The sequence below is a fragment of the Rattus norvegicus genome, chromosome 3, assembly GCF_021556685.1.
Source record: "Rattus norvegicus strain SHRSP/BbbUtx chromosome 3, alternate assembly SHRSP_T2T, whole genome shotgun sequence".
NCBI lineage: Eukaryota > Metazoa > Chordata > Mammalia > Rodentia > Muridae > Rattus > Rattus norvegicus.
In genome coordinates this window covers 121,421,884-121,442,298 of record NC_141536.1, presented here as the reverse complement: position 1 = coordinate 121,442,298, position 20,415 = coordinate 121,421,884, and the positions used below count along the sequence as shown (strand labels likewise).

At 37.3% G+C, this 20,415-nt stretch overlaps 1 pseudogene; it reads left to right on the top strand.

The window, feature by feature from the left end:
- Nucleotides 1-5,119: 5,119 nt before the first annotated feature.
- Cct8-ps4 (chaperonin containing Tcp1, subunit 8 (theta), pseudogene 4) lies at nucleotides 5,120-9,670 on the top strand (annotated as a pseudogene).
- The last annotated feature ends 10,745 nt before the right edge of the window (nucleotides 9,671-20,415 follow it).

Below are 20,415 nucleotides of genomic sequence, written 5' to 3'. Positions count from 1 at the left end.
TCCTAATAGTGACAATTCCAACGGGCCAAGCATATGGAAATCACCACATTCCACTACCTGACTCCCCTAGGCTTGTTCAAAGTCATATGAGTCTATGTTTGACTCATGGTGGCTATACCTAGCCATATCATAATGCAAAATACATTGAGTCCAACTTCAAAAGTCTCCATAGTTTATCACAGTTGAAGCAATGTTTAAAAGTCCAGAATTCAAAGTCTTTTCTGAGATTCATATAATTATGTAACTGTAATTCCTTATAAAATAAAAACCAAAACCAGGTAACAAACTTCCAACATCACAGGATATATACATTATCATTCCAAAACATCATAGTGAGGATATACTGGAACAATATAAGACATAAGACCAGCTGGACAAACTCCAGACTCTGCATTTTTGTGTCTGATGTCCAATTCCTTTTATTTTTGTTGACTGCAACAAACTTTTTTTTTAACCTGGGTTGGTTCTACTTCATGTTAGCAGCTTTTCTGGGCATGTATTCTATGACTCTGGCATGCCTAATATTTTGGTGTGTGCAAGGAAATTTCAACTTTACAACTTCTTGTTCCAATATCTGGGATCCACACATAATCTTCTGGACTCCTCCAATGGGCTTGAGTCATTTTTGGAGCTCTGTCTTCTGTTGTACTCCAGGCTCTGGCTGACTCTACTCCACTGTTGCTGTTGTTCTTGACCATCCCATGATACTGGCATATCCAATATGTTCGTGTCTTCCACTGCAACTAGTCTTTACCCATGACCTCCTATTGGCTCTCTTCATGGTGTTAAGCCTAATCTTCTTTGCAGGACCCCTTCACTCTGTGGCTATCAACTGTAATTGAGACTGTACCTTCACCAATGGCCCTTTCCGGCCTCTCACAGTGACAAGTCTCAGCTCCATAACCACACTTCATGCCTTCAAAACTAGAACCACCTGGGTGATTCTTATGTATTACCAAGTACAGCTGCTGGCATAATGTCTATCTCTGGAACACAGCTTCTTTATGCTTTACTACTATGATGCTGGTCTCTTCTTAATCACTACTAATTTATTAACAGGCAAAGTCTAAACTAGGCTCTTTTGAGACTTTCTTTGTCAATGTAATTAATCTAAATCTCTTTACCTTAGCCTCAGGCAGAGTCTTCAGACCCGGACAAAACACAGTCACATTCCTCACCAAAATATCACAAGAATGATCTTTAGGCAACACACTAAAATTCTTCTCTGAAACTTCTTGAGCCATGCTCCCAGAGTTCCAATAACTATCAGCACAAAACGTTTTCCATATTCCCACTAGGATGCTTCACTTAAAGCATTCCATTGCTTTCCAATACAAAGTCCCCAAATCCACAGTCTTCTAAACAAAAACATGGTTGGGTCTATTACAGCAATACCCCAGTCCCTGGTAAAAATTAATGTCTTAGGAACTCCACTGCATCGAGGAGACAGCCTGACCAAAGTAACTCATATAAAGGCAAACATTTAAATGGGACTGACTTAGGGTTTCAGAAGTTCCATCCATTACCATCGTGGCAGGAAGTATTGCAGCACCCAGGCAGACATGGTGCTAGAGGAGACAAGAATCCTACATCTTGAGCAACAGGCAGCAGAAGGAGACTGTTTTCTGTAGACACTCAAGAGGAGGCTCTCTTCTACACTGAGGAGCTTGAGCCTAGATAACCTCAAAGCCCACCTACACAGTGACACACTTCTTCCAACAAGGCCATAGCTCCTAACAGTGCCACTTCCAATGGGCCAAGTAAATTCAAACCACCACAAGCCTGTATTCCCTATGTGTTCTTTTGACGGTCTTTGTACAGCCAAAACTGCTTTTCAACTCTTGTCAGGAGCATTGAACACAGAGGTTTCAGGCTCTACTCCATACCTGCAGCCTTAGAATGAGTATCTCTCAGAGTTCTCAGAGACAGTCTGGTACATGGAATGTGAGAAACTATCTTCCTGAATCCTAGACTGCCACTTCCTACCAGTGAAGGTGATGTTCCCACTTTTTGGACTATTTTGCACTCAGGTTTTATTTCATTTCTTCTTGATCTCTGAGACTTCTTTACTTCAGCCAGGGTCCTTTGCTAAGGGCCTACTTTTCTGAGGAATGTGCTGGATGAAGCCCTTCTTTCCATTTAAGTTGTTTTTGATGAAGCAAGGGCATGTATTTTCATTGTTTTCTTCAAGTAGTGCTGTTAGACCTGCAGTAATCCAGATGTTGCTCCAATAGAAATTCCAGTCGAGTTTCCAATAGAAATTCAGGTTCCTCCCTCTTTTACATTCTTGTTAATCAGAACTCTTGGCCTTGACTCTCAGCAATTCCCTCTCATAAGATATTCAAGGGATCAATTGGGTCTGAAATTGATCCGTCATAGGGATGGACAATATTAGAGTTTCTAGACCTGTCAACTAAGCCTGTATCTTGATGAAGCAAAGCATTTTAAAGTCTAGATGACTGAGTCAGGTGTATAATATTTAGAAAATTTTCACATTTGGTGAGTTGGTTAGGGCTCTCAGACTTATTATGCCAAGGACCAAGCTGCAGGCACTGTCAGAATGCCTCCTCAGAGTTCTGAACTCAAGTTTTGTTATGCCAATGCGCTTTCCAGATTTGTCTATAGCAGATCTGGTTGCTCTTCTTTCCCTACCCATGAAAGGGCACCCAGGGACAGAGCAGGTGCTTTGCATTTCCTGGCATTCCTTTGTCTCCACCTGTAACCAAGGAACCTGCCTCCTATATTTCTAAACGGGTAGCATAACAAGGAGAGTTTGCTTTGTACTTGTAATTGATGGTTTTCAATGACATTATTTCCAAATCAAATACCTAAGCTGGCACCCAATTTCCAATTACCCACCGATTCTCAAAATAGTTCATGAACTCCACCAAGTAGAAACGGGAAATTAACTAAAACAGGACATTTGCCTAACCTGACGGATGCTATTTGAAGCACTGCTTTTAGCATTTCCCTTCAGTTTTAAAAATCTATTGCTTAGAGGAGACAGTGTACTTGGCAGTATTTAATTTTGATGGGAAAATAATTGCAGAGCATTTTAGTGTATTTTTTTCAGGAGAGTTTATTTTATTGATTCTTCATGTTCATATTTTTGTTTTCAAATCTAGATGAAGATTTTCTTCACTTGGAAAATGTTACACACACACACACACACACACACACACACACACACACACACACTATATTCTAAACACCATAAATAATCAATGGGCTCTGTAGTTCTCTATTCCCCAATTTTCCTCTGTATCAGCATTATCTAGCACACGGGAAACCCCCTGCATTGTATGTTACACTTTACATAATCAATGGACTCCATAGTTCCCAATTTTCTAATTTTATTCTGTATCAGCATTATGTGGAGCACGTGAAACTTACTGCATTCCAGGTTGCACAACCATAGCCTTGGACAAAACTGCTCTCCAAGGCAGAGCAAGTCAAACAAAAAACTCTCCCAGATGTGTCTAAGAGACAGGTGGAGTAGCAAATTCTATATCATATAGGAAGCATTTGAAATAATTAAGACAATGGTCCAGTGGTTAGTTTGTTTTATAATTTTCTTTATGAAAAATCACATTCACTTAACAATCTTCTCTTTCTCTCATTTTTATATAAATATTAGTTATTTTTTGAAAAATGGTAATGCACAAATATTTAATCTTTAGAGGAGAAGCAAACAATGTCACAAATTTTTATTTCTAATGCAAATTAAGATAATGATGTTCCACTAGAAAAGAACAGTAGAAGTTGAATAATTCTTTTGTATCATAAAAATACTGAGGATTTTAAGTTCTAGGTGTTGGGCTTTGGTTACAGGAAGTTAGAAGGTAGATGACACATTCTTTTGTTTGGAGAGCTGGATATAGGCAGCATATTTAAATTTTATTAAATCAGACAGAAACACTTATTAATATTAATTAATAAATATTATTTTGTAAAAATCTTTATTGTAAGAACAGGAGAGAGGGGAAAGATAGTGGAGAAAAATTGAGAAAGCATGAAAGCTGGTAACCCATGGGTGTCAGTAGGGTCCGCACAACTATCTTATAAAGATCCCAGTGGTGGAGTGAGGGGATTGAGGAAGAATTGAAGTGGTGTTATGTAAGGAATCATAGTAAAAGCAACTAGACAACTGTCATATTGGCGTGGACCCATTCCACTTTTATTCTTCCAGGTTTCCATTACTAAATTTAAGGCACAAATTAACAGAATTGAAAGTCCAAGTTGTCTGGATTAAGTCATATAAGCTTGGCACGCAATGCACCTTGATTTACAGCCTAAGGAAGACTGGACATAATGATGGGAAATGATTCCCCAGAGGGCTATTTCTAGAAGAGGGATACTGAGCAGCTAAAGGAAGTTCTTCTTGGGCACTCACTAAATACTTCATCTGGAAGTCAAGCTAAGACATACAAGATGTAGTGTTCTATACCCTTGTGGATGACATTGTCTCTGAGTCAGATTTAGCTACTTATAAAAGGCAGAAGACATAAATGGTATAGCCCTGAGTTTGTATAGATAATGTGAAAGGAGAAGCACAGAGCTACTTGATTGGCTGGCAAAAAAAATCTCCTAGGTAATGCATGTTGGTGCTGGGGTATAAACTGCTAGCTGTCGGGCTCCATCACTAGACATATTCCCATCAGCTGATTCCTAAGATGTTAATATGGAAAGAAAACAGTGACAGGTGATAGGTATCAAAAGAGGGATTTTCTTTTTGATTGGAAGGGATTCAGAGGCCTTGTTCATGGTCACAGGACCAATGGTAACAATAGTCACCAAAATTTTGGTAGTAAAGGGAAATAGAAAAGAACAAGTAATCCCTCTAAAGAGACCAAAAGAACCCATTTTGGAAGTGTTGGTAGACAGGTTAAGTGGGGTTTTGCATCAGGATTTTATTTTCCTAGTAATAGGAAATATTTAACACATTAGATTAAGGGTAAGAAAGGAAGGCCAAGGAAGCTGTGTTTAAGTAACTCTTGGTTGTGCTCAATATCTATGGAGTGAGGGGAATGGGATGCTTAACATTCTTTGGCAATAGTTAACTTGTACTTAGTAAAATGGCATAGCCAAGAAATTTATAAGTAAACCTATCTGTGCAAGGATGCTGCTTGATGGCATCATAGGGACAAGGAGAAACAAGCTTCTCACCCAGTTGGAAAGTCAGAGAAGTATGCTGTTTCAGCTTCACGGTGTTCCCGAAAGTTAACCCGAACCCATTCTGTGTAAAACTGAGGGTTCGCCTTTCTATAAACTTTCTAATTTTAAAAGAAGCCATCAAAAGAACATTATCCCATGATTTAAACATTACAGATTTCAGAAAATTTGCACATGAGCCTTGCTTAATAAAGCTCAGAATTTCTTAATTTTACTGAACTTGTTTGTTTTATGTGAGGCTCAGGATTCCAAATACTCATCCATGTATAATCAGGTAGCAGTGCTGGAATAGCAGAAATGCAGCATCACATTGCTAGATTGGTGAGCCTTGTCTCTATTCAGCTTTAAAAAAGGGGTATTTGTCTGGCAGGAATACTGAGAAGGAAGATGAGGAGAACTTAATCTCACAGAAAACTTATGACCTCATCTGATCAACAAAGGGAGGGTGTCACTGTCTGCCTCCATTTCTAAACTCAAATGTTTGTGTACTGTTTCTGGTATCACATAGATGACGCTAGTGAGTTTGTCTCCAATTTTGCTAGTCAGTGCCTAATTTTCAGGAAGATAAAAATATGGTCCTCATGTAAACATAAAACACTTTAGGGTACAGGCAGGTGAAATAAACGTGGAGTTCTTGAATATTTTTTATGCACCATATAAACATGAATGTAAATATCAAATATAGAGCAACAATAGTTCACTTTAAAATCTTACTCAGAAAAATTGTAAGTGCGACTCAAGGAGTCGTGAGGATTAAAACTCAGTGGATAATAATACCATTATTTCTTATACTCTACCTTAAAAAGGTAATTTGCAATTCCACAGGGTAAACATGCCTTTTAATATTATCATTTTTGTTTCTGTTTTTTATTTTTAAATTTTAATTAAAATGCAATTTTATTGATTCCCCTTCCTTTTCTTCCCTCCAATCCCTCTCATTTTCAATCCCTCCAATTTATTCTACCTCATTTCTTCTCATGTTGATGTCCTCACTTTCTTTGACAGTTATGGCATAAAAACCATATATATTTATACAAAAATACTTCTTTCTGAGTCTATTTTATATTATTTCTGAGTACATGATTTCAGGGCTAACCATTTTATATTGGATAACCAATTAGAAAACTCATTCTTGAGAGAGACTAATTCTCCCTCTCTTTGAACTCATTAACATGACAGGTTGATGAGGTATCTCACCTGTTTGGCTTCTCTGGTATTTCTGGGAGACACAATCTAACAACAGACTTTGTGGTCCTCTGGCTCTTAGAAGCAATTCCATCTCCTCTCCTCTGTTCTCTGATACTTAGGTGAAGAAGTTGGCTGTAATTGTACTCACTGGAGTTGGGCTTTCCATATTAGTTGGTCTCTGCCTTCTCACTTCTTAGTATTCAACAATGGCCTTTGTTTGGTACAAAGAGGAACTTAACCCAAGGTTGGGTTCTTGAACTGAATAGCAAAGAGAGATGAGCATCAATCTTCACTCTCTCCTTCATTATTGTGGCTGTAATGTAACCAGACACCTCGCATTCTTGTAGCTATACCTTAGTTTCCATGATGCACAGTACCTCAAAATCTTAAACCAAAATAAACCCTTCATTCCTTAAGTTGCTTTTGCCTGGTATATTGTCATGTTAATGAGACATCTCTCTGCCTCTCTAGAACTTCAAGGGCCTGCCTTTATGTCCAGACTTCCATGGGTACTGGGGATCAACTTTGGTTCTCATGATTTCATTGATAACACCTTACCAAACGAACTATCTTCTTCGTCCTTTATTTTACATTTAACAGACATTATTCATACGTATTTCTGCAGCAGTATGGTCTTTGGTCCATGTCTATATTATATAAAGATCATAGCAGAGCAAGTACCATTGTTTGCATTTCAACTGCTTACAATTCCTTTATAGAAATAACATTGAAAGACCTGCCTTCAGGATCCCTGAAGCACATAGCTTGATGAGCTAAAGTCACTCTTCTGTGTAGCAGAATACAAGAACTTCTCATTTCTTCCTCTTTTCTCATTGCACCATGTTGAGAGTTCAGGTCTTTGATGGAAATAATGATAGCACACCCTTTTACTTTAATTATGGTTTTGATTAATGTTTGATCATTACTCATACTTAGACTTTTGGTTCATCAGCTTAGGAAGATGACTTGCTTAAAGCTCTTTGCTTTTTCATAACGACACGCTGAATTCATGTTGAAACCAATGTCTATTATAGTAAGATTGAAATGTGTGTCATTTTGTGAATAATTAAGTAATTTTCATGACTAGGGCGAGTCAGCTTAGGCCTTTTCTTTTTTCTACCGTGTGAAGACATGGTGCTCACACACCATTTTTTATGCAGAAAACTGGCTTTCCTCAAATATCAAACCCGATGGCTTTAGCCTAGGATGACCTAGGCTCCAGAATGGTGAGGACTTGATTTCTGTACTGTATGAGACATTGTGAGGCATACCTTACAGTGTGAGGAATTTTTTTATGTTTGGACAAGCAGAGTGAGGTAATTGATGATGACATTTTAATAAATGCTTTATCTAAGCCTTTGGAGATGATTGCAAGTGTTCTTCACTATTTGTGAATGAGATAACAATGCTATGTGTATTAAATGTAAAATATATTAAATCTATTTAAATTAAAAGTCAACTAACTTAATGATCATCTATTAACTTTCAAAAAGAAAAAAAATACACTTCATATTGATGCTATTTTATGAGTTTAGGTGTATATTACTCAAAATTGATAATCAATTTTCTGCTTCTTATTTACTTATTATCTAGCTTGACTATCAGCATTTTAAAAATCTCATTAAAAAGTGATATGTATTCTTTCATTTTTTTACACATTAATCTAAGTTAAATATGCTGTAAATATCCCAAGTTGGGTATTTGTTTGTGTGGCAATATGGTATGTTTTTAAAAAGTAATTTACTTTAGTAGCTATATTTTTTGAGTTAATTTTGTTCAGTTCTTTCATGATAATTTTTATACCTATAATCAATTAATCATAAGTATAAAATTAGTTGATAACACTTTAAAAGAAAATGAATATAACATGCTCATAAATTGAAAAAAATGAAGGTATAAAAGTAATTCTCCAGGGCTCCAACTGCGTATGTAGCAGAGAATAGCCTTGTTGGGGCACCAGTGGAAGGGAAAGCCTTTGGTCTTGCCAAGATTGGACCCCCAGTGCAGGGAAATGTCAGGGGGAAGTAAAGAGGATGGATGAGGGGAACACCCTTATGGGGGAGGGGAGGGAGTACCTTATGGACAGAAAACCAGGAAAGGGAATAAGAAGTTAGAGATGGCAGAAATTCTGTTCTGATATTTGCTGAAGCCCTTCTGGAACAAGCTGAATAACTTCTTCGAGCTAGCTGGTCAGTTTCAGAAATGATAGAAGGTTATGAAATAGAACACACACACAAAAAGCCTATGAGTATCCTTCTGAGTGGGGTACAGTAAATCTCTCAGGATGTTGATGAAATATCATCTCTACTTCTTACTCCAATAATGAGTGCACATTGTGTGAACAACACATTTTTGTTCACACTTACTACTCATCCATCTGTAACTATTTTTCCCTGATTCCAGTAATTTCAACGATGAAAACATCAGAGTTGTAAACTTCTGGGATCTGGTAATGTGTGGATTGTTTTTTTTTTCTTTTTTGTTTTTTTTTTTAAGAAAGAAACTGGAAGTACTCTTACCCTTTTGAAGGCATAACAGATGAGGGAATGGTGCTGAGAAAGACTGCTGAAGAGTTGCTGGATTTCATTAAAGGAGAAGAAAATCTCATGGGTACACAAAGCAAAGCTACTGTCAGAAGTGATGAAGCTGACATTAAAACAGGTGACAAAGTTGGCAAGCATGGCTCATCATTTTGCAAACAAAGGCAATAATACCATGTTGGTAAGGCTTAACTCAAAATGGGACCTCAAGAGACAATAAAAGATTTGGAGTTACAGCTCTCCCCAGATTGGTTCCTCTTACTCTCGAAGAAATAGAGCATTTCTTCAAGGTATGGAGGTAGCAGCATTTGCCTCTATTAAGTTAGAGATGATGGGTGGTTGTTTTCAATCACGAAAAAGAAGGTGGTCCCATTTCTACTATACTGTGTTGAGGTTCTATAGTTGATTTGATGGTTGATATAGGAAGAGCAAGAGATGATGGTGCTGATGCATTGAAGTTCTCATAGAGGATAAATATCTTGCTTGGTGGGGTGAAAGATCAGAAACTGAACTAGCCAAACACATCATACCATATGGAGAGCCAAGACCTGGACTTGAACAGTATACTAGAAAAAAAGCTCGTTGTAGCATTTGAAGCTATTACATGGGCACTGTCAGAAAATTCTAGAGTTAAGGCCAATGATATAATCTCTAAAGTCTGTGTAGTGAACCAAGAAGGAAATAAAACTATTGGATTAGAAAAAAAAAGTAATTCTCAACTTATCCCAAAGTACCTTAACCATGAATCCGCTAGTCAGCTAAATTATTAGGGCAGACACACTAGCATCAAATAGCAATAGTTTTTAATTATATAAGGTTAGATACCAGTGATAGTACCAAGAAGATATTGTTTTAAATTTAAAGTTATGAAATTATCAAAATATTCACCAAAAAATTTACTCAATGATGAGGAAATGTAGAAAAATACGCAATTAAACTTAAAAATTTTTAAAAACTACTTTTTTCAGTGACCAAGGTGGAAAAAGAAGTAAAGTGACATAATAAGCACTCCAACAGCATAATTAATTAAGACTATTCGACAATTAAATTACTATGGAATAGCCTATCAGACACTAACAGGCGGTCATGTTTCTCATACACTTTATATTTTGCCAAACACTGTAAAACAAGTCTCATTAAGTTGCAAATACAAGTACATGGCATACAAAACCACAGGGATGAGATTAGAGAGTAAATATGATTATCATGGAAACATTATACACTTGGGTACAGTTAAAAGCACAATTCAGGGGATATTTAAAATCCCTGTTAGATATAATGAACCACTTGATGTGGATCTAGAAATCAATCTAGAAATGTACAAAAATATTGAAGGGAAAAAACCCTCAATCATAGTCAATGTTGGAAAAGAACAACACTTTGCTATAATAACACACTGGAAACTATACATCTGCTCTTGTGAGTGATGCTGGGAAATTGGATCTCTACATAGAGAGGACTGAAAGTACAAGTCCTTCTCTACCCTGTACATAAATCAATGCTGGCAGGATCAGAGACCCCAAACATGGCCTGAGAATTTGGAACTGCAAGAAGTAAACACAAATTATGTCAAGATCTTGTAATAGATAGGCAGTATCTTTTCACATAGAACTCCAACAGCGTGGGAAATATGAGTAAGAATGGGTGAAGGAGACTGCATAAGATTGAAAGCTTCTGTACAACATAGGACACCATCAACAGAGTGAAGAGGAACCCTAAAGAGTGAGAAGAAATCTATATATTCATCTGTCAGGGGATTGATATCAAGAATAGATAGCAAATTTTAAAAATTAAATAACAAAAGAATAACACAATGAATAAAAGTTCAGTAGGCATTCTTCACACAAAGATGTCTAAGTGGCCAATAAATAAATGAAAAGGTATTTAATATTATTTACCATTAAGTAAATACAAACAAATACCACACTAAGGTTCTATTTTTAGTCAATTCTCTTATTTTAAAAATGACGTAGCAGAAAAGCAAACAATAATTACTGGTGAAGAACTGGGGAGACAGGAACACTTGACTTTTGGTGGGAATGTAACCCAATGTATCCGTTATGGAATTCAGTAATGAAGTTCTTTGAAAGATTAAAAACAGAACCCCCATGTAATCCAGCACACAACTTTCCGGTGTGTACACAACAGAAGCAAACGTGCTTAGTGCAGACATGTTTACATACACATGTTTACACAGATATTATTCACAATGTTAAAATTTCTAAATCTGCCTAGGAGCCCATCACCAAATGGATGGACAAGAAAAGTGTGGTGAATATACACAAAGGAGGAAATGGTGTTATTTGAAGATGAATGACTGGATTTGAAGTTATTATGCTAAGGGAAATAAGATCATTTCACAGAAAATGATAAAATGTTTATTTTTTTCATGTTGAGAGTTAAGAATATCTCAAAAATGAAACCATGAGAAGTAATAACTAGGGCTGTGTAAGGGGAAGTGCTAAGAACACTAGTCAGATAAATTTGAACAGAGCAACTATATGCCTGTATGGAGGAGCCATACTGAAACCCATTTTATAATAATGTATACTGGAAACAGGAAAATACAAGCTAATATTAATGTAATAAAATATGAGGTATAGAAAAAATATGAGGTACCAACAAGGCAAGAATGTGGCCTGCAGTGAAGACCAATAAAATGATGTTCAACTGACAAGGCTGGGGAAAGATGCGGAAGTCTGTGACACAAGTACATGACGCATGGTGTCAGGGACATGTGAGCATTGAAGGAGAGCAAAGCAGACCTGTGAGCCATGGTAGAGCTCTGGAAAAAAACAGAAATGAAACTATAAAATTGATAGAGAAAAAGTAAACCTTGCATATTTCAATATGTATTAATAACATTGAATCTATAATATAATTGAATCTGTTGGAAGGTATGGGATAATACATATTCGGTTTTTTTTTCTTAAATCATTATAGACGTATAGGAAATTACAAACACTATTTGTCTGTTTGCTACTTAGCAAGTGTTCTCAAACAATGAAATATTACTGCTAGATTTTAACAAAACAATATTAAAAAAAATAATAACAGCTACTCAGCTCAGAAACTATAAAAGCTCTCAGAAACTAGAAAAGTGTCATCATTTCAAACATCTTTATGAGGCCAGAATCTTCTCAGTGACAAAACCAGATGAAGAAAAGACATATAAGTGGAATTACCGGTCAACCTTCATGATTTAAATTACTAAATACATTAAAAGTAAATATCCAGTGGTGGATAGCAATGAAAACATCGTAACTCGATTGGGTTTGTTTTAAAACTACATTGGTTGTTGACTGCAGTCACCACAATCCCAGAGAAAAGCAAAAGATTCATATCATTTTACTATGTAAGAAATGTATCCTTCAATTCAAATCTCTTTTATATGAACAATTCTTAACCAACCAAGAATGGATGGGAGCGTCCTCAATCTGATAAAGCTTTATCTCAGAAACCAAGCTGCAGTTATGCCTTGAGAGAATACTGAATGTGTTCCCTGGGAAGTCAGGGACAACAGTGGGAAGCCTTACATTTCATGCTGCAGTAGTTGTACCCCAAGATGCAATGACTATTTTAGGGCCTTGGGCACTTTTCCCTTTGGGGAAGTTCTAAAAGTAATAGAGAGCATTCACAAGTGGACCTGGCAGCAGAGCTCCCTATGAAGAAATCTATTGTCTTTCAAAAAGGAAAGGGTTTGACCAAAAAGCACAGTGACCTAACCCAGCTATTTTAAGTGGCTTAATTGTATGTTTTGTTCTATTTGGGTTGGAAGGTAACTATGAAATTAAAGATGATGCACTCTGTTAATGTTGAAATCTGGCTGGGCTGTGATTAATGAGATTCCTCAGACTCCAGTCACACGGGCTGCCTTTATCTTTGTCCATCTTGTTTTCAATACGGTAATTACAACAGAAATTTCTGTAATTTTTCAGTACACTGACATTTTCGATGCAAAGAAATAAAGTCAACTTACACTAGTTGTTAAGAAATGAGCATCAGGGAACTATTGTTATCATGAATGTGGTACCACCTAGGGAAAGTGATTTAAAAGACTAATTTTCTATTATATGTGACAATATAGCTAGAAAAAGATTTGCTTAATTGAGAGACTAATGCAGACTCCCACATTTTATGCCTCTCTTTTTTTCCCATTCCTATCATAATATTAGTGTTAAAATTGTTAGCTTAGTGCTTTTGTGAGACTCTTAATAGTGGGAATGGGTGCCTGTGACTCTTGTCAGCTCCTAGGACTCTCTTTCCCATTGGCTTGTCTTGTGAGAACTTTTGCCTTGTCTTCTTGTACTTTGTCTTGCCTTATTGGCTGCTGTCTCTTGGAGGCCTTTTGTTTTATGGAAGGAGGGGAGGGGAAACTGTGGTCGAAATGTATTGTATGAAAGGAGAATCTATTTTCAATTAGAAACAATAAGGGCAAAGAGTCAATTTTTCTCCTAGTACTTTTAATACTGACTTTTTGGATAATGTGCATTGTTTTTGAAAAATCTGCTGTCCTTCCCTTGTGAATCTTTTAGATAGTCTCATTTTTATTACTTTAACGCTCCCTCTCTTTGGTCAGATCATTGTAGCAGACATGTTAATTAAAATCATCTTTCTTGCTTCTCACACTGTTACCCTGTTCTAATTTCACACTAATTCCACAAGTTTTATTCAATTTAGTTATTCACTTAGTACATTACTACTAACCTTCTATAATTCCAAGAAAATGAAGATCTTGACATTCCCCCTACCCTCACCTCCAGTCAACTCAGCTAGGCAGCAATGACAAAAGATTTGCAGGTACTTAAAATATGTGAAGCACATACTGAAGAACACTGATGTGGAAAGATCTATTGAAGAATAGATTTTCCAGAGAAAAATAACAGAATAGTTTGTACAATCTTTCTATAAATTTTCACATGCAAAATTATATGAAAAGTATTCCTCCTCATTGCTTTAGTAATGGCTATCGGTACATTCTCATGTCATTAACAAGATTTTCACCTCCAGGAAGGTGGCAACTCTTGTGTGCTTCTTTAAGCAAATAGAGTGTGTGTGCACACATGTGTGTTATCTTGACGTGTTGGCATGAAATAGATTATTCACAAAGGTCATCTGTAAAACATACCACATCAACAACAAGAACATTCATTGCACACCAGTAGTAAAAGTACCATTGACAGTGACAAGGCAAGGAACATTGTCCTTGACAGTTCTCCTCTTCTTTTTTAGTTGCTCTTAAATTTCAGCAAGATATTGGCTTAGACTCATGAGATGATCCACAAAGTAGGGCAAGAGGCTTGTTCTTCAAGTGCCTTTGGCACTGCATTTCTTTCCTTGGCTTGAGGTCCATCCTTGGTCTTTTACATTATTGCTCAGCACAGATGGATGAGTGTATATGTTCCAGCAAGTGATGTGTGGTGTTTGCTTTTCGATGTTATTGATGACTCGATTTCTTAATCCTACTTTTGAAAAACATACTACTTGTGAGTAATAAGTTGACTTGTGAAAAATCATTATCATCACATCATAAACAGAGATTAACATTGGATCGTAGATCATAATGAAAGGAAAGTATAATACTGTACATAAAGACTAAGATTTCTTCTGTCAACTAAGCCACGAAAGGAACAGAAAAACTGCAATATTTCAAACATTCATTGAAGATGAACTGTTACAATGTGTAACATCCACAAAAGTACTGCTGCTGATGTTTTAGTTGACAATAGAATTTAATCCTCATTCTAAAACGGAATGAGACTCTCTCTCCAGTGCCTGATAGAGCAGTCTGCACCCATATCCTGGGTGTGTTTTGTCTTTTTTTCTTCTCTAAGGCCCACTCTCCCTCTTAATCCTTGTGCTTCAATTTATGTCAACCCACATGATTTCATGTATGGAGGCCAGAGGCCAAATTCTAGTATTGTTCTTCAGGCACCAATTTTTTTGTTGTTTGCTTTGGGAATTGGTGGAATGACAGAGTCTTTTACTGGCCTGGGAATGTCCAGGTAGGTTAGCTGACTGACAAGCCAGCCCCTGTGTTCTTCTTTTCTGCCCCTCCTCCTTGCTGGGTTGACAACCACACAATGGTATATGGCATCTCATGAGGGCTCTGGGGATCTAGCTGAGGTCTACATGACTGCAAGGCAAGAAATTTATTGACCAAACCATCTCCCACACTCCAAAACCCTTCTTAATAAATTCCAACTGTGCAGGAAAACAATCTTCAAAAGCTTAAAAACGATAGCTACTAGGGCAATATCTTTCCCCAGCTTTCAAAATCACCTATTTGATCTTTTAGATGTTCTGAAGTCAAGCTCAGAAGATATTTGAAGAGGATGAGCTTTAAAATAAGCTTTGTTCAACTAAACTGCCATGTGATATACTAAAATAAGTTTCGACTGGTATATATTATACAATGGACTAATGAGTTAAAGTGTAAATGTAAAAAGATAAACACAAGAAGCCTTAATCTGTTGACAAAAATGATTAAGTACCCCACTGTGGCTCAGTTTTTCTGTTGGCTGTTCTTTTTAATTATACTGACAGGCAACTATATCATTTCTGTTCAAATGAAGAAACAATCATTCAGTAGAACTGATGAGCAATTTGAACCTGGCTGCTAAGAATGTGGGATGTTTCTACAACGGGATGTCGTATGTTCAAGGCAGAATCTCCAGCTGGTGATGCTATTGAGAGATGATTGGACCAGAAAGATTTGACCTTTATCAGTGAGATAATCCATTCATAGATTAATAATTTGATGGCATTGGTAGGAGAAGACAGGGATAGGAAAAAGAATCTTACTGGGGAAGCAAATAACTGTAAAGGTGTCTGTCCTGGTCTTTCCCTATCTTCTCTACTTTCTGGTTGACATGAGGTAGACAGATCTCCTCCCCTACTCACATCCTTTCATTATGCAGCCCTGTCTTATCAGAGAATAATGTATCCAGCTAACTGTGCTTCTGACATCATGAGGAAAAGGAAGTCTTTCTAGTGAACATAAATCCCAGGTATTTATTACAGTGAGGAAAAGCCTGACTGGCACATGTAATTTTCAAGAGATAGGATGGCTTGTGCTATGCAGCTTCCAGCATTTTATATCAGCCACAAAAAAAGAACAACATGACACATTTATTCTTTACAATTGTGAAAATATCAAATACTAAGATTTCTATATGGACACTATAAACCATTGTTGAGCTAAATCATAGAAGACTAAAAAAAAATGAGATAATGAAGTAAGTTCATGATTACAAGACCCAATGCACAAATCTATCATTTGTTAAAGGTAAACAAATGTACGTATTTAAGGCAATCACAGTAAAAATCATAATGGCTAATTAAAAACCCTTGCTGTATACTGATTAGCTGACTATAAAATATAAAATTTGTATTTGTATTTGAAATACAAAAAATCTGTTAAACGACTCTTGAGCATTTCTCTATTTGAAGTAAATATTTGTTATAAGGTCTCACTGTTCACCACTAACAGAATTGACAGATGAATGCCAGAGAACCAGCGTTTTCTCAGATATGAATGGGATAGCTGAATTATAAAAATTCATCATTGTACAAAAATTTGATTCAAACACACTGTGGAATACTATTCAGCTATAAAAGCAAACAAACAAATACCCATTATGATAATACATCTCTTTAGTTATTGGTTAAGATTATCTAAGAAAGCTCTCTTGCCTTCACTCTTCTCTGCTCTGGTGCCCTCTCCCCTGTCCCTTCTTTCCCCATCTCTCCCTCTTCCCTCCACGTGCTCATGGCCACCCTTTGTTCCTCCCCACTTCTACTCTTCTTCTCTCATTAAACCTCTCCACATGGGAAAAAAGATTATCTATGAAAGTTTCTAAACTTGATAGGCTATTGCTATTGCTCATGGTTACCTCTTAGAAGTGAAAGGTATACCATTGCTTCTGACTGGAATGCCTCCTCTTGGAGAAATAACTTTCACAGAACTAAAAACACCATCAAAGCTTCTAAGGGATGGAGGTAACCAATAGTTCTACCAAACTTTGACATCTTCAAATCATAACAATCCCCAACATGGGTCAATACTGGGTGTAATACTGGCATGCATGTCTTGGCAGTGATCGGTAGCTCTATAATTGAACTCCAGGGCTACTCAACAAGAGGGAAATCATGCTTGGTACTGGAAACCTAGTCAACTACTAGGGCTAGTCAACTCGTAGATCTTGGAAAAGAGCCTACAACCACCAGTTTACCAAACCAGCATAATATCTAATGACATTCCAAATGCTTACCATTTTATACTCAGAGAATTATAGTTTTCATTCATTGTCAAGGAAACTTTTTTTTGTAACATGTGGAGAAACTACCACCACTGCTTTACTAAAGCCACCTAATCTCTAACTACAGTCTAAATATCCTTAAACCCAGAAAGAAGTATAGTTATCACTTTTCATCAAGGAAACTTCTCTTTGCAATATAAGAAGAATCACAAAAAGCCATAACTGATCAAAATGCAGAGTTGTATAGACAATATACTGACTAGTTTTGTGTGTCAACTTGACATAAGCTGGAGTTATCACAGAGAAAGGAGCCTCAGTTAAGGAAATGCCCCAATGAAGTCCAACTGGAAGATATTTTCTCATCTAGTGATCAAGGTGGGCAGGCCCAGCCCATTGTGGGTGGTGCCACCCCTGGGCTGGTGGTCCTGGGTTCTGTAAGAAAGCAAGCTGAGCAAGGCAGGCAGGGGAAGCAAGTCAGTTAGTAACATCCCTCCATAACTTCTGCATCAGCTCCTGCTCCCTGACCTGCTTGAGTCCTAGTCCTGACTTTCTTTGATGATGAGCAGTAATGTGGAAGTGTAAGCTGAATGAACCCCTTCTTCCCCAACTTGCCTCTTGGTCATGATGTTTTGTGCAGGAATAGAAACACTAAGACAGTCTTAACTGACACATCTACAACTCATTTCTTGCACCTATGGTTCAGGAGTCATTACAGAAGATGGGATGGAAAGAAAGTCAAAGGAACACCAGCTTTCAGTGAGATTGTGTCTTCTAGAAATGTCACAGAAGCTAATCCCACAATGTCTTCTTACCAATGTCTTACTTGAAAAATGTTGACGTCACTCAACTAGCTAACATTAGAAGGGGGAACTTCAACAGATCTCAACCTAGATGAAGAACTATATGAAACTAAGAATGTTGGGAGTAGGAGAAACAGTTTTTCCTCAGGGATGAGCACATCAATTAACCAATACCAACTGGTCACCCCTGAAAAGAAATAAACACAAGTAACATAATACAGACAGGGCAGGTTGCATTCATGTACTTAAGGTTTATGTTGTGTAACAGTAATGAAAGAAAAAGAGGTCATGAATGTGAAAGACAGAAAGGGAGGAAATGTATGGGAGGGGTTGGAGGGAAGAAAGGACAGGAAAAAATAAATAATTACATTATAATCTCAAAAAATAAAAAATATAATTAAACACCCAAAAATTCACATTGTAGAGTAATGGTTCTAGAGAAAGATGTTTCAAAGGATTAAGACCAAAAAGAGAATATGGTTCTGTAGGAAAAAGGTGATTTAATTCACATTCATATTCCAAATTAAATCATTTCCATATTGGTTGTAGACATAATTATAAAAGTTAAGTTGGTAAATTTTGGTCAATAAGATGAGAGATATTCATGACTTAGGAAAATGGATGTTTACTTTCTCAAAAGAGAAATGACTATATTTGACTATGTAAAATGAATATATATTCAAAGTAGGATTTTTTCTTGACTATTTAATGGAATGTTAGACATATGTATTTATGGGTTGCAAGCTCCTTCAACTCTTTCAATACTTCCTCTAATTCCCCACAAGGGGTCCTATTCTCAGCTTGATGGTTTGCTGCTAGCATTGACCTCTGTATTGGACATGCTCTAGATGTGTCTCTCAGGAGAGATCTATATCCGGTCCCTTTGCAATGCAGTTTTTTAGCTTCATCAATCGTATCTAGTTTTGGTGGCTGTGTATATATGGGCCACATGTGTGTCAGTCTCTGAATGGCCGTTCCTTGAGTGGCTGCTCTAAACTTTGCTTCCATATCCCCTCCTATGAATATTTTACCATTTTTAAGAAGGAGTGGGAGCATCTGCATTTTGGTCATCCTTCTTCTTGAGCTTCCTGTGTTCTGTAGATTGCATCTTGGGTAATTTGAGCTTTTTGGCTAATATCCACTTATCAATGAGTGCATACCAAGTGTCTTTTTCTGTGATTGAGTAACCTCACTCAGGATGATATTTTCTAGTTCATTCCATTTGCCTATGAATTTCATGAAGTCATTGTTTTTGATAGCTGAGTATACTCCATTGTGTAGATGTACCACATTTTTTTAATCCACTTCTCTGTTGAAGAGTATCTGGGTTCTTTCCAGCTTCTGGCTATTATAAATAAGGCTGCTATGAACATAGTGGAGCATGTATCTAAAAACAACAATGCCAACCAACTAGAGCTCCCAGGGACTAAACCACTACCGAAAGACTATACATGGACTGACCCAGGGCTCCAACTGCACATGTAGCAGAGAATAGCCTTGATGGCGCACCAGTGGAAGGGAAAGCCCTTGGTCTTGCCAAGGTTGGAACCCCAGTGCAGGGGAATATGGGGGAAGGGGAACGCCCATATGGGGGAGGAGGAAGGGAGGGAATGGGGCTTATGGACAGGAAACTTAGAAGGGGAATAACCCTTGAAATGTAAGTAAAGAAATATATAATAAAAAATTAAAAAAAAGAAATAAGTACAAAAAAGAACCACATGTTAAAAGTCATTCATAAAGGCACATGTGCCTGAAGACATACTAACCATAACTATTAATTAAACTAAATCACAGGGATATAATGTGAGTGGTACATTTGTAGAAGGATGGACTTGAAATGACTCTTCCATGAGAGTCCCCAGGCTCCATCCACTGTTTGACTTTGGATGTCTGTATGTGCCTGAGTCAGCTGCTGGGTGGATCCTCTCAAAAAACAACGTTAATAGTGTTAGAGATTAGTGCTTGCCTATGGCATAGGTCTCAAGATTAGCAGGTTATTGATTGACCATTGCCTCAGGCTCTGCACCATCCCCCGTCCCTGCATTTCTTGTAGACAGGATAAATTTGGGGTTGAAAATTTTGGGTGGGTTGGTGTCTCTACTTCTTCACTGGGGTTCCTGCCAGGCTACAGAAGGTGACTTCTTCAGGTTCCATATCCTCAGTGTAGTGAGTCATAGCTAAAGTCATCACATTGCTTCTTGGGCACCTCCCTTATCCCAGGTCTCTGACTTGTCCTGGAGATGCCCCCCACCTCCTCACTCCTGTTCATTGTAGATATCCATTCCTTTTCATAGACATCTAGCTCTAGATGTCTCCTCTCCTCTTCTTCCTCATAACTGATCCTGAACACCCCATTCCCCTACCCACCCCTTCCATTCCAAGTCCCTGCCTACATCTGCCTCTTATCTCTTATGGAAGAATAGGAGGAAGGATCGAGGGCTGTGAAGGGGATAG